The sequence below is a fragment of the Anser anser genome (assembly GCF_964211835.1).
Source record: "Anser anser genome assembly, chromosome: 1".
Taxonomy (NCBI): domain Eukaryota; kingdom Metazoa; phylum Chordata; class Aves; order Anseriformes; family Anatidae; genus Anser; species Anser anser.
Window position 1 is genome coordinate 125,796,453 of NC_139720.1, and position 14,543 is coordinate 125,810,995.

The window sequence follows — 14,543 nt, forward strand, 5'->3', positions numbered from 1 at the left end:
ATCAATATGTTTATTGAGATAACACAGTGATTTAGCAAAGTTTGATTATAAATAAGACTGCACTTAACAAAGATTCAATGGCTAGGTATGCTTGGTTATTTATAGGACAGAAGATAGGGTTAAATACACTTGTCCAGGAGACCCATTGATTCATGAGATTCAGAGTGGATCCCCTTGCTTTCTAAATGCTTCCTCTGAGGATTCTAGGTGCAGCTGGATGCAAAGTCAATCCCAGACTTGGTCAAATTTTTATGTCTAAAGGTTAAGAAGATGTTCCCCTTAAGTCATGAGGTTCAGGATGGACACCGCACTTTCTAAACTCCTTGAACTGAGGAGATAAGGAGCCTAGGTGCAGCTGGATCCAATCCTAGTTCCAGACTTGGTCAACAGTTTATGTCTACAGGATTATATGTGCACAAAGACAAAATTTTAGTGAAGCTTACACAGTTTAATCAGCTATTAATCACTTATCAAGGATCAGTAGTGGCACAGAATCTCTTGGCAGCAAGACGTGAGGGATCTCTGCAGCAGACGTAACCTTGAGAGATGCCCCTGCCCAAGGGGAGATCCTATCATGTAGCCTACTATCGTACAAGAGCTCAGTGGGCTTTGGGTTGCTCACTGTTTATGAGGTAATATGATTGACTCGTGGTCATATTTGCATACTGACTGCAGATGCTAGTTTCTTCCAAATCTGACTTGAGTTGGACATTGACCAGCACTGTGGTCAGGTGAGCACATTGCTCAACTAGCTCCTTGACTATTGCGTGTTATCTGTCTCCCCCAAAATCCACATGAAACCAGCTGCTGCCATCACGACCAGACACATCTATCACTGCTGCTACTGGTGGTTATCACTTGAGCACCACCCCGCTGGTGGTTACCATTTGAGCAGAGTTTTGGGTGAAAAGCCAGGTTGGGGTAGGGGGAGCACACCAACACAACAACCCTCTGGTGTATCCACCATTCCCCTCAGTTTTGTGTCATCAGCACAGTTGCCGAGGGTGCACTCTGCACCATCATTCAGATCATTAATGAAGATATTCAACAGGACTGCACCCAGTATTGACCCCTTGGGTGCATCACTAGTTACTGGCCTCCAAACAGACTTCATGCCACTGATCACCACATTTACACATTGATAATATGAGCATATTAATAATTATTCTTCTCACAAGGGTCTTATTTTAATTAAAGTTTGAAAATAAGCCTTGAGATCTCCAGATGAAAAGCTGCTGCTTTAGGTATGCAAGGAAACGCTGGTTCTGTTTTCAAATGCTCTTTACATTACTTGGCTTTATTAGTCCTTAAAGTATTGAATCCATAAAATACCTATAAAGCAAGATGCATGTGTATAATAAAATGAGGTTGTAAAACACAATTACTTCTTGGACTTCTCTTAAACAAATTTATTAAGTAAACCATGAAACTCAAGGTTTTATCATCACAGCTTTTGTTTTAGAATGTGACATTACCTAACCTTTCTCAAATGAATCTTAATTTTCTACAAGACCACTCAAAGGTGTCAATACTGCTAGCATAATTATCAAGCATGTATCAACTGATACAAGAGAACAACATTAACCACTCAGCAAAGAGGTAGTCCTAGAACATTTCAAGGTTTGGCAGTGATTCCCAAGTTGCTTGATGTTGCAGCATCACTGAGGAGATAATTATTTTCCACTGTAATCACAATTAGCTTTGGAAGAGATTAATAGCAGAACCAACACACCTTTTCTCCTCCTCCTTCACAGGAATTTCTTGCTCTGAGACAGTCATATTGGAATATTAGGGAGAAATAAAGAGAGGAGAAAGAGGAGAAAGACTGGGTGGTGTGTTACGTACCGATTTGCTTTACAGGTTCTACAGACTTCATCAAGAGATCTTGCCAACCGTGTTCAAGGCTGCACTAGACACTAGTGTCAGAGCCAGGACGAGGACTGCAGAGAGCCCTGGTGTAGAAATTCCTACACAGAGCTAATAGATGAAAATTCCTTTTGGGAAGTGCAGTTGGTTTGGGTAATAACATGAGTTCTTACTACAGTTCTGGCAGGAATATTTCTCTGAGTAACTTTATTATCAGTTCATGTACTTCAAAGAACAATTGCTCTTTTCTTCATTTGGTAAATTCATGTCACCAACTTTCTGCTCCTGCCAGTTTCACTCACTGTCATGAGGAGACATAAGGTAATTATGGGGGTAACTGCATATGTTGTAGGAGGAGTTTCCTCTGGCACCAGCTCCTCAGCTGTGCCTTGATAACGCATTTCCTGGGGAAATCACTAATTCTTATCACTCTGGATTACATTGAAAGGGGTTTATATCTGTTGGGTTTAATAAAATTGAAGGTGAAACTGCCCAGTAATAATATTTAAAAAAAAAAAAAATCACGAAATATCTGTAACTGTGTATTTGTTTGATAATGTACATGAATAATTGTCATTGGTTTATATATATATTTTCATCTTTTAAGACTGTGGAGAAGAAAGGGGGATTTTCTTAAAAAGAGAAGGTAATGATTGATTATGCTCAGACCATTGTCCAAAAGAGATAATAGTCAGGTTAAATGACTTGCTGCCATCTATTGACCACGTACCTTACAGTGTCTGAAATTTTCAATAAGATGCTGAAAAAGCACTGAAATCTTGGAGCACATCAATACAGGAAAACCCACCTTTGAATGACAAAGTCAAAATACTATGTATGTGCTTCCATCCTGTTTCAGCATATTCCTGAATTTTCATTAAAAGCTAATGCTATTTGTTTGCACATTGTCTTTCTCAATGTTTTAGATTTAAACCAGCAGCTTCTCCTTCCAAATCAGAGCAGGTTTAGAGGTGAAGCAGTTTACTCTCAAGGACATCACACTGATACTAGCTGAGCTTGACAAATGCCTTTGTATAGATTTGTTGTTCACACCAAATTCTGGACCCTTCTCTAAAGCAAAATGAAGTAAACTAGCATCATAGCTTCCTACCCAGAATTATTGCCATGTCTCCAAATGAACACTTTTTTATGTGTTTGTTTTTCGAGGCTTTAAAATAACAAATCACTTCTTTATAACAAAATTGTCTCCTTGGAATAATAGGCTTAGGCGTGATTTCTGGTAGAGCAATAGCTCCTGTACATGATAGCAACAGCTTGCAGCAAGGAACAGAAGCCCATTCATTCTGGAGGTTTCCATCAGACAGGCAATGCTGTAAAAAAAAAAAATAGTTCACTTTTTGCATCAATGAGGTACTCTATTTAAACAATGTTTTATTGCCTTTAGAAAATGACTATTCTATAACTAACAAATTAAAAGACAACTATTTCCTTTAAGACTTGAGAAAACAGACTTCTGGGGATACAATTATGCATCAGCCAAGCTGTGTTTTATGAAGAGCACAGAGACCAGCAAGTTGTTAAGGCATTCATCTGTCTCCAATAAAATTTTGTTTAGACAACTTTTAGCTCCATCAAGGGTGCTCACTAGCCCTCCTGATTCATCTCACCTCAGGCCTGTGTCTAGAGATGAACACTGTTGCAACAGATCAAGCAGCACTGACTTGGTAACAACAGCCAAAAAACTAAGTTGTTATTACTGCTTCCTTCCTACTGCTATGTCAGAGATACAACTTACTGGACCATGTCTTGTCAGTGACACTTGCCTTCATCCAAATACCTCTGCTTTTATCAAAATACAAATATGTTCTCAAAAGCAAAATTTGTCCATTGGACTGAAGCTGCTGAATCTTTGTGTTGCTGTAGTCAGTAGAGGAGAAAATAACAAAAAGCAGCAAAATGGAGCAGAAAATCAGGCTCACAGCTCACCAGTCCAGGCACTGTATTTCACCAATTGTAGTGATACAAAGAGACAAATACACTGAATTTAATACAGTGGAAAGACTCCAGTGGCAAACAGTAGTGTTGCATAAAACAGTAGGTGATTCAACCTCCAAAAATCCGGTGTTTCTATTGGCCAGGATGGATTCAGAAGGCTGAATCAATTGTTTCAGACACAAGGAGAATTGAGACTTTATTACTGCATGTCCCTGAAGTTTATCAAGTGTTGAAGTTTCCCACCCTCATACATGTAGAATGAACACTTGAAACATGAACTCAGTATTTGGTATTAGGTGTTGTGGAGCCTGAGCACTAAGTCCATAAATCTTTCTCCCTGCTCTCTTCCTGCCCTCCCATATTTAAGCTTATGCAGGACTCTTTAGGGCACATGAAGCGATTGAAACAATTTCTGTTGGCACAATTTTCTTTTTTCCCATCCTTCATCCTCTTCCACAATCTAGTCCTTCCATATATTAATGCCTCACATCTTTGATTAGAACTGACCTTTTCCACTAGTCAACTGTAAACATTGGCTTCCCTGGTGAAGAAAACAGAAAATTCCCTCTTTGTAGAAGGAAAATAAAGTTCAAGCTTCCAATTTTATACCACTCTACCAAGTCCCTTCATTTTAGCAGACAACAAAAAAAGGAACTAAAAGGCAATGAAATAAGGAACCAAAAACAGTCAGAGAAGATCTACAGAGATGGACAGACACAGTCATAGCCTAGTGTTAGTCCACTGAAAAGTCTCCAAGGGTCCCAGCAAGCAGCAGCTTTAAATAATTGAAGCATAGCCATATGCCTACCCGCTAAAATAAACCTGGCGGTATTCACTCAATGCTTCCTAAAGCCAAGGTTATGGGTCACTTCTTGACAGGTACACTTGGACAAGAAATAGCCTCTCTCACCTGTCTGCCAAGCCTGGAAGGCATATACTTTTCCTCTCAGCCACCTGACTAGCCTCAAAGGAGCAAACTGGGCAGAGGCATCTCTCAAAGTATTGGCTTCAGTACTGTAAATTCCTTTGGAGGTGAAAAGATTCCTAGCCAACAAACCAGACTAGGTTTGATCAGCCCAGACTTATGAAGTGTCTGTCAAAGATAAAACAGTTAATAATATTACCTGCTTTGGTATATCAGCTGTTTCACCTAGAGAGCCAGAATTCTCTCTACAACTATGCTAAACACCTCTGACGTGATTTTTTTTTAACTGGGAAGGTGCAATACATCCCAGTATATTCAAAAGCAATAGCAATTTGATCTCAGCTAGCACAATAATATGATCATTGTATGAATCATGAAAAGTGCTGTTCCTTTCATTTGCTCTCCTCAGAAGTCATAGTTCCTACAGAGGTTTCACTGCCATAACACAAAGTAAATCCTGAACTGCTATAGTACCTGAGAGCAGTAGGAAGTGCCCATTTATGTGTTAGCTTTCTAGAAATACAGACAGTGCTATACAATGGAGCAAAGGTATATAATATAGAACATACAGCAAAACAGTTCAGTTCATGCTTGAGAAGAAGCTTAGTTTCTAAGTGACTGGGCTGAAAAAACATCAACACTCACATTTGAATACCCTATACATTTACCTTCCTCAGATAATGCGAAGCTGCACAGCTGTCAAAATGGTTATAATTTAAAGTGAGCATTCAGAATGTAATGTTCTATATTGGTACTGCTGCTGAGGCTAAACTTTAGGTGATAATTATAATGTTGATCATCTGAGATGAAACTGTATCATACAAACTGCTTTAAAAAAAACACCAAACAATTAATGTGTAAAAACAAAATCCTTTATAAAACTGTCATAAAGAAAATGCAGATATAAACATGAAATCATTGCTTAGAACCTAGAAATTCATCTTCTGAAATGGTAAAAAATAAAGAATTCAGAAATTAATTGCTATTTAGGTTAATATTTTTGAATGAATTTTTGAATGAATTTAACAAATCTTTGAAACTGTATCACAGAAAAAAATATTTGAACATATTCCCCTTCTGAAATTTTTTTCAATGAAGCATGAAAATTTGATTAATAATGTTCATCATTTGGTAGTCCTTCACCTCCAAAAGGTAAAATACTGGTTATGCCAGAATGTTCTGGAAACGTTAGTTGCCAAGGCTTACATAGTGTTTAATTTCTCTCATACAGGACTATAAATGGATGGAAGAGGCCTTGGCTGTGACCCTTATTTAAAAATGTAGCCAGGACATACCCAGCAAATATAGATAGATGTAAGTGAACACTAGGAAAGTTCATGTGCCACAGAGTAAATGCCACCAGACTGGATGAAATTCCAATGCACAGCTAAATCTGGGGAATTTAGTGTCTTATGTAGCAAAGTTCCTATTTGATATGAACAATGGCCAAAGAACCTGACCCTTGATGAATACGGTTTTCATCCAGCAGTTTATTTACCCATTAAGCCTCATTTTACGAGCCACAGAGATGACCGAAAACTGCAAAGTAAAAAATTACCTGTTGAATTAAATGAACCACAGCAATATTCATTCACTAGAGTATTTGAAGAATATTTGTCTAGCTGCATCTGACACCCAGAAGTTAGTTCCAAAGTTAGTTTAGAAGTATTAAGTGAATTAAAAGCATAGCTTTCTGAATAAAATAAAATAAAATAAAATAAAATAAAATAAAATAAAATAAAATAAAATAAAAGTTTAAAGAAATCAAGATACAGTTTTGATGTCCATGTGTTCTGTGGATTACAGTGCTATGGATATCAACTTACCATGACTCAGTGATGAAAACAAGGATTACTGAACCACACTGTTTTTGTAGATATAAGTTAGAAGGGGCTAAATGTTGGCTCTTGAATAAAATGGGCTTCACAAGCAGTTCCAGTGCAGCTCCCATGGCAGAGTCCTTCCAGATAACCAGACACAAGGTTGTGCTGGTGATCAGGCTCCTTGCAGTCCCAAGCTAACTGCCCATAATGGGGGAGCAGGACACCAGAGAAGGATCTATCCACATCTTCCATATCTTAACCACTCCTGGAGACCCTCCTACTTTCAGTTCAGCCAAAAATATGCTTTGTGCTTCTTGTGAAGCTCTTCAACAAATGAAAACTTTAGTAGGTGTTTCACAGATGCAAGGAGTGCAACCATGTCTGGAGTGAGAGGGTATCAATTGCATGTATGAGAAAGACCATCATATTAATAATGAATGACAAATACAGGTGGGAAAGGCCAATGTCCTCTATCTAAAATCCACATCTAGGTGTATGATACATGTGGTGGTTAAGGAAGTGGACTGGACTTTCTGGAAACTGGACTGCATGACTCTCAACCACCAAGCTTTCTCAAGATACACTATGCCTACTCAGTCATCAATGGTGCTAATGCATAGTAAATCCACCTGATTCAGGGGATCTTAAGAGCTGAAACTGTAAAGCAAGGCTGAATTCTCTCCACTATCAATGCAGCTGAAGGAGAGTCTGGCAAAGATGTTTTCTCCAGCCCAGCTTTCCACAGCATTTATACATGAGTCTTGCTTTACTGGTACTGTTGCAGAGACACCTGGCTCTGGGAAGAGGTGTCTAATTACAAGCTCCATTGCATCAAGCCAAGTTTGTGCTCCAGCTCTTCCCAAATGAGGTCAAATGAGCTGCCAGCCAGACAATGAGCAAAGGGGGCATAAAGCAGGCAAGTGGAGTAATTAACTACTGGAATTCTCTGTTTGCCTCCTACTCAGTAAATAGCATGAGGTTACAGTTTTAACAAAAGCCTTTTATTGGGCAACAAGCAGTGATTTTTTATGGTGGAGTCTCAAGGTGCTTATAATCTTACCAAATCATAGGTAATCGTGTCGTATGTAGTATTTATTTAGATTTATTTTGCACATAAATTCCTTGTCTAAGGAAGAGAAAGGTAGAAGTCCTCTTCTCATCTTGACCAGCAGGTGATTCTTACTAAAGAAACAGCTCACCCTGCTGGTTAATCGTTTCAAAAGCTTTCAAGTGATTTAATGTGGCATTGAGTTTGACTCACTTTATTACTTCTGATGGAAGACCTTATTTATTTCAGAGCTAATGGGTGAGAGTTAACTCACATTTCTCCATCTCCAGTGACAAGAAAATAACTTGCAATTGGTTTATTTAAGAAATACATTGAAAACAAAAAATAAAAAAGGGAAAAAAAGAAATGAAGCACCAAAGTATAAATCACGAACAAGATTTATGGCACAGGAAAGTGATGTTCTTGCAAAGAAAAAGAAACCACTTGCCTCCAATAGCTAACACAGTGTAAGTGCTATTCAGAGAGCAGTTACTGCCTTTCTACCAGTACTAGAGCACCTCTATGCACAGTCTGAACCTATATTCTATTGTAAGTGCCTCAGTGATTAAAACCCCATTGTCCATAGAGTTGAACAGCAGGAGATGCTGGTTCTGAATATGCAGACAGGTTATCTGTTTGACAACAGTTTACCATAGGTAGCAGACAAATTATTACTCCTTTGGCACTTACTGTCATAAGAGTTACTGCAAAGGCAAATTATTTGGTAACCCTGCACATATGATTATAGCACCATGTTAGAGGCACTCTCATAATAAAGAAACTCCTTTCTCCATCATAACTCATTATTTGCAGATACTCATGACACTTTGCTGGGAGCAGGGAACCACCTGATGGATTGAGAGTTACCAATCTACATAGATTTATGACAAACTATTTTACAGATAGCAGGGTGATTCTTGAGACATCTGAGCATAAGAAAATATTTTTTCTGCATTTTAGGAAAAATATGTTTTGTTATCTTGGCACTTAAGTAGACATAAACAGGCTTAAAAGTTCTGGTTCTGATTCCTGGATCAGTCACAATGTGATATTAATTCTGCTTCTAAGTGGCAACTAAGGACTGCTTTGGCTTTGGGGGGGAAGGGGGATAGAATAAGGGGAAGACAAATGATGTCTGCATCCAGTGTGTCAGGTATATCAAGATCAACTCTGCCACTCATGAAGAAGGAGCTCTTAGAATTGGCCAGAAATTCACTACTATTCAAGACTGATTTCTTAGTCACATACCAGGCAATAATTTCACATGGCATGGCACTATTTATCTGTGAAATGCTATGTATATTAGTAATTATAAACAAAACCAATATACGTGGTTAAATTCCATTAAACTTCTCAGTACCTTCTGTCACTGTGTGCATAAAATAGAGCAGGTAGATGAGACGGCAGCAACAACGAATCACAGCCTATTACATGCCCTTTAAAAATTGCTGGATTTGACAGCAGCAAATTAGCATGTGACCATTAGATTAGGATCATTGTTGAAAGAAGCTAGAAAAGAATCGATAGCCTTGACCAAAATAATGGGATTTATTTACCTTTATGGACAGGGGCCTGTAGACAGCATCTCTGTGCACACAGCGTGGTCTTACGAGTTCTGGGTCAGCATAGAAGAAATCTGAGGCACAGTTCTCAAAAAGAGTAGATAAAAATCATCCTCTGTAGTCCCAGAAAATGTACAAGTGTGTACATGCGTGTGTGTGTGTGCACAGGTGTACCTAAGGGGAGGGGAGAATCACAGAATGGGTTGGGTTGGAAGGGACCTTAAAGTCTGCCCAGTTCCAACTCCCCTGCCATGGGCAGGGACACCTCCCACCAGACCAGGCTGCCCAAAGCCCCATCCAGCCTGGCCTTGAGCACCTCCAGGGATGGGGCATCCACAGCTTCTCTGGGCAGCCAGTGCCAGTGCCTCACCACCCTCTGAGTAATTTCTTCCCAATATCTAATCTAAATCTACTCTCTGTTTGTTTAAAGCCATTGTCCTATCACTACAATCCCTGAAAAAGAGTCCCACCTCAGCTGCCCTGTAGGTGTCCTTTAGGTACTGGAAGGCTGCTATAAGGTCTCCCTGGAGCCTTCTCTTCTCCAGGCTGAACAACCCCAACTCCCTCAGCCTGCCTTCACAGGAGAAGTGCTCTGGTCTTTAGATCAAATACATTTTGAAATACATTGTCTAATTTATGTTTCCAAGCTAATCAACTCCTAGCTTTTGGCATGCTACTTTCTTTTGACTGTATCCTTGCCAAAGGACATTGATTTCTCCCAGGTGGCTTTTCACCTTATGTGAAAGGTGATGTGATGTGACACCTGATGTGTCTTAGCATTTTTGTAATATTCTCCTGTAGGATCTCCCAGTAATTCTAATTCTTTATTTTTTCCTTAATTCCCTTGAAATGATAAAAACCTTTCTTATACAAAATGTCACACATACAAAATTCAAATCAGAAAAAGAGAGGAGAGAAATTAGGAAAATTCATATATTCAGCAATATAATTACTGTTGTTTTATTACCTCATTGTCTCTGACTCCAGCATGGACCTGGTTACTAAAGAAGGCTGCAGGACACTTTGGGAAGAGGTTGGGTGAGAGTAAGGAAAACTACCATGATCAAAGAGAGCCACAGCACATTAATACTCAGGTAGATGTTACTAGCATAGCCACCAAGTACTCTGGTCCTTTCTCTGTCAACAGCAAAACTTCACTAACACAGTGGTCTGCTAACTTAGATGCTGATGTAAATCCTGGTGGATTAAAGTGAAGCCTTTTAATTATCATTAGTTGGTAGTAAAACTTAGAGAAAGGACAAACAGCAGAGCCTGGTTTCTGACTTTGACTTGTGGGAAGACAAAGTACTTCTGCTTTTAGTTCCTCCACTCAGTTTCAGTTCTCAAAAGAATCTCCTTTCTAATTTGCAGTACAATTTCTGTGCTGATTTAGAAGCCCAACTTGAAATGAGATCCCCTTCCTAAAGATCACAGAGCACTTTGCAAATGATAGATCCTTTACTGTCATCTCCAGATCACCAATGGGGAAGCTGAGATGTAATGAGGGGAGGTAATTTACCAAGACTCCCCACACCTGGCAGTACCTAGCCAAATTCCATTGCAGCAGCTGGAGTCAGACTGACAGCATGCCCAGCATGGTAGGAATTACTGCCACCTTCCTATATATGCTTGCTAGACTACATTCCAGCATGTAGCTTGCTTAGCTCAAACACAGATGGGAGGGGATGGTTCATATTGCTCCAAAGAGTGACAAACAGTCCCTCTCTTCAGCAGGTTTCCAGACCAAATTCTTCCTTGTCTTGCAGCTAGGAGTGACTGCAGTCTATTCATCTACCTGTCAACAATATCAAGACTTGCAGCTCATGCAGATCACGTGTAGTATGTTTTTCAAAAGCACATAGTTTACTCTTAGAAAGGTTTCTTAAAAATATTGAAAATATTGTGGTTTTATTGAAATGTTATCAGATGACAACAGCATGCTTTTACCTTTCCATTTTTAATTTGCCTTTCCAGCAGACAGATGCCATAAAGCACTACTAGATGCAATGTCTGTTGCAGAGAGTTGAACACCAAAAGCTGAAACAGCATCTCACTCTCTCCCTCCTGTTTGTGGAAGGGATTTGCTTGTTTTCCCAGCCTTTTCTGAAGGGCTGCTTGTTTTCCCACTTTAATAAGACACTCACCATGAACCAAAGCTGAAAATTGCACAGGCTATTGAGCTTTGTTCTGTGTTTGGGATGTAGAGAAGGACAGATGGCTGGGCAGACAGATTTTGTAGAAGCTTTATTGTCTAACAGCCATCTTATGAAGGGAGAGTGATAATAAACGATGCAGCACATGGGACAGCAAGCATTTCATGTCATGTTCAAAACATATCTTCCATTCTGAAATGCTTGAGCTATATAGACCTTATGGGACATGATGACTGCAGCAAGAAATAATTTGAAGCTTGGTATGTTGTGGAGAAAATTTTGGAAAATAATACATGAAAAGATTTCAAGTAGCAAATTAATTAAATTTTCTAACTTCTATTTCTACTACATTATTTAGCTGTGGAATGAACAGGAGTACAGCTGCTACATTAGTCATTTCACAGGTTTACTGCAACAGTCGATGCCATCTAACATGGCATCAGGATGTTCAGTCTTAACAGAGAAAGAAAGAAATAGTTCCTCAGGAACTTTTCTAGCGTGGAAGAGATACTGAGAAGCCGATGATAAAGAAACTGTCTGAATTCAAATGAAAAGTCATTGAGACTCCTGCTTTGGAAGCAACTTCATTATGGACATAAGAGAGCAATCCAGCAAATCTTGATCAGTTTTACAGTATATTTAGCAAGTTACTGAACATCTGTCTCACTGGACACTATTCCCAATCAAAGATCCTGTGGTCAGAGGCTTCCCCACTGGCGGAAGTGTTTAATCACACCTGTGAACTGTGCAATCTCCAGATAGTTTATTTCTTTTTTGCAAGAAAATCTGACAAAGAATGGGAAATAAACAAGAGAAAAGCACAGGATCTATCCTACACACCACAGGTACCCATCAGCAGCAGCCACATATTTTCATTCTCATAGTTCTGTGTAAAAAATGGAGACAGTGTTTTCAGTCACATTTCTGGGTCCCTGGTCCTAGGCTGATTCTGAATTCAACAAGTGCTGCCAATTACACAAGATATCATGACATGAAGTTTTAGGCTGGATGCACAAAACAAACAAAAGCCAGGAGTCTGGGACTGGAGGAGTGTGATCTTTTAAGGCTTTTGAGGGGAAAAAAAAATGTTGCTATAATTTTGACAACATAATTTAGAGGCTTTTATATAGAGCAATCTACACCTCCGCCCCTCTCCACCTTGCCTCCCCCTCTGGTATTGTCTTGCCTGTCAATTATTGGAAGAAGAGCCTGTTCTTTAAAAGGCTTTTAAATGATTAGAAATTATTTGGAATATCATCTAAAAGCTCTTGAAAGAAAGAACACTACCCCCTCACATACACACACCAGAAAGTATTTATTTGTATTTTCAACTTAAATGTGCAAGAGTAATATGAGAGTGTGTCTGGCTAATGACACCGAGGATCATTAGCTGTGCTTGACCTTGGGTTTGAGCTGTGCAGATGTTACAAGGTAAACCTAATGCTCCAAAAGCCTAATACATGACATTGCATTGCTCATTTCCTTTGGTACCTATAATACTGTGAGGACTGTATAGAAAGACTGAGAGAATATGGGGCCGTGAAGATATACAGTAGGCAGTGTTGCTGTCAATATATGCATATCAGCAAGCAAAGCAAGCCAGCTGCACCATTTTGCCAAGTAAGCAACTTTGTTGTTAATGTAGGGTTTGTTTGCTCTGATACATAACAGACACATTCGAGTTCCTTCAAACCATCACTCTGACTGGCATTGAGAGATATTGTATTATAAATTTTACATTATAATAGTGTTTACTGGCGGAATAAATTGCATACCTGCATTGAAGTGATGGAAAAAAGACATCACTCATTATCACATTCAGCAGCATGCTGAATACAGCAGTGAACAGTGATAATCGTGCCAGCTAAAGTGATTTTACCTATGAAAAGTTGTTCAGATGTAAGAGTCAGAGACTGTTAATGTCTTACATGAAGAACAGCTATTTCCTTGTTGTTTCTGGGGAGAACCTTACAATCCATTGATAACTCACAAGTTTCATAAATGCAATATACGTTAAAGGTATAAAAATATTTCTGTTTTCTTCACAAGCTCCTTTTATCTCCATATTACCTACCTTAATTGCTGCTAGCTGCTTTATTCCTCCTTTTATTGGACCTCACACAAATTAGAAATAAGCATTTGGTTCAAATGTCACTGTCAGATTCAATCCCATTCCCTTTGGTCACTCCTGAAATGGTTTCTGGGACACTGCTCTTTTCCGGGCAGATCCATGCATCACAAGAGGGACTCTCACCTCTGAATTTAGCCTTCAGTGGAGCCAGGGGTAAAAGAGCCAACTATGTTTTTCTTCCTTTAATTCTTTTTCTCCTTGTTGGCATCGCTAGATGAGTTTCATCTGGCTGTCTCTGCCTACAAGTAGATATTTAGTGTGGGTTTCACCCCAGGCTAGGGCACCTCATTTTAGGCACCAATATGTAGGACTTTATAGGTGGCTGTGGTGCTCTGTACAGTCCATGCAGATCTAGTCAGTGGAGCATGGATGCAGCTGTCCCAAAACAAGTATTAGAGCTACCGTAGCATATGCTGCCTGGCCTCAAGGTGCTAAAGGACATGTGTCTCCCTAGGGCCTCTGTCACATGTGTCAGCCTCACGCAGAGGTCTTCAGCATCCTAGAGAGCCTGGAACAGCTCTCAAGGCCTATGTTTAGGTAGCCAAATGAGGTCCTAGTTCTCCAGCATCCATTGTGGAAGACAAGGCACCTCACTCACATATAGACAACCACATGCATCTGTTTGAATCTCCCTCTGGAAGCTGGGTGAGATGAACCACATCCATTGGCCTCAGTTTCACTATCTAGCTACATCTTTGAAGTTAAATATAATAATAGAGCATCCCTTCTCCATACCTTTTAGGACTCAGCTCTCCTTAGTTGCATTCATACTTTATGCCTTTGAGGATCTGGTTCTTAGAAGTGCTGCTATGCCTGCGGCTAGATCTAGTCACCTAAGAATAGGAGAGCAAACACAGCTGATTAAGTTAACTCTGATTAACAAAGTACCAAGCATCTGGGAACCAAGGGACTATTTCATATGCACTCTGCAACTAACACAGGTGCAGTGGGTGCTCAGCGCAGGAACGAAGGTCTGGATGCCCAGCCTCAGTGGAGTTTTTCTTTGGAAGCACTGGTGCTGTGGGGAGCAGAGGGTCAGGGGAACACAGTAGGAGGACAGGGTAGGTCAGGTTAGGTCA

The 14,543-nt window shown here is 39.6% G+C and overlaps 1 long non-coding RNA gene across 1 annotated transcript; it reads right to left on the minus strand.

Moving 5' to 3' along the window:
• Window positions 1-1,247: 1,247 nt before the first annotated feature.
• Window positions 1,248-14,287, minus strand: LOC310892798. The gene is made up of 3 exons (XR_014578461.1): window positions 14,200-14,287; window positions 9,175-9,267; window positions 1,248-3,197 (listed from the first exon to the last, which is right to left on the minus strand). It is a non-coding gene; the product is annotated as an uncharacterized lncRNA (long non-coding RNA).
• Window positions 14,288-14,543: the final 256 nt, after the last annotated feature.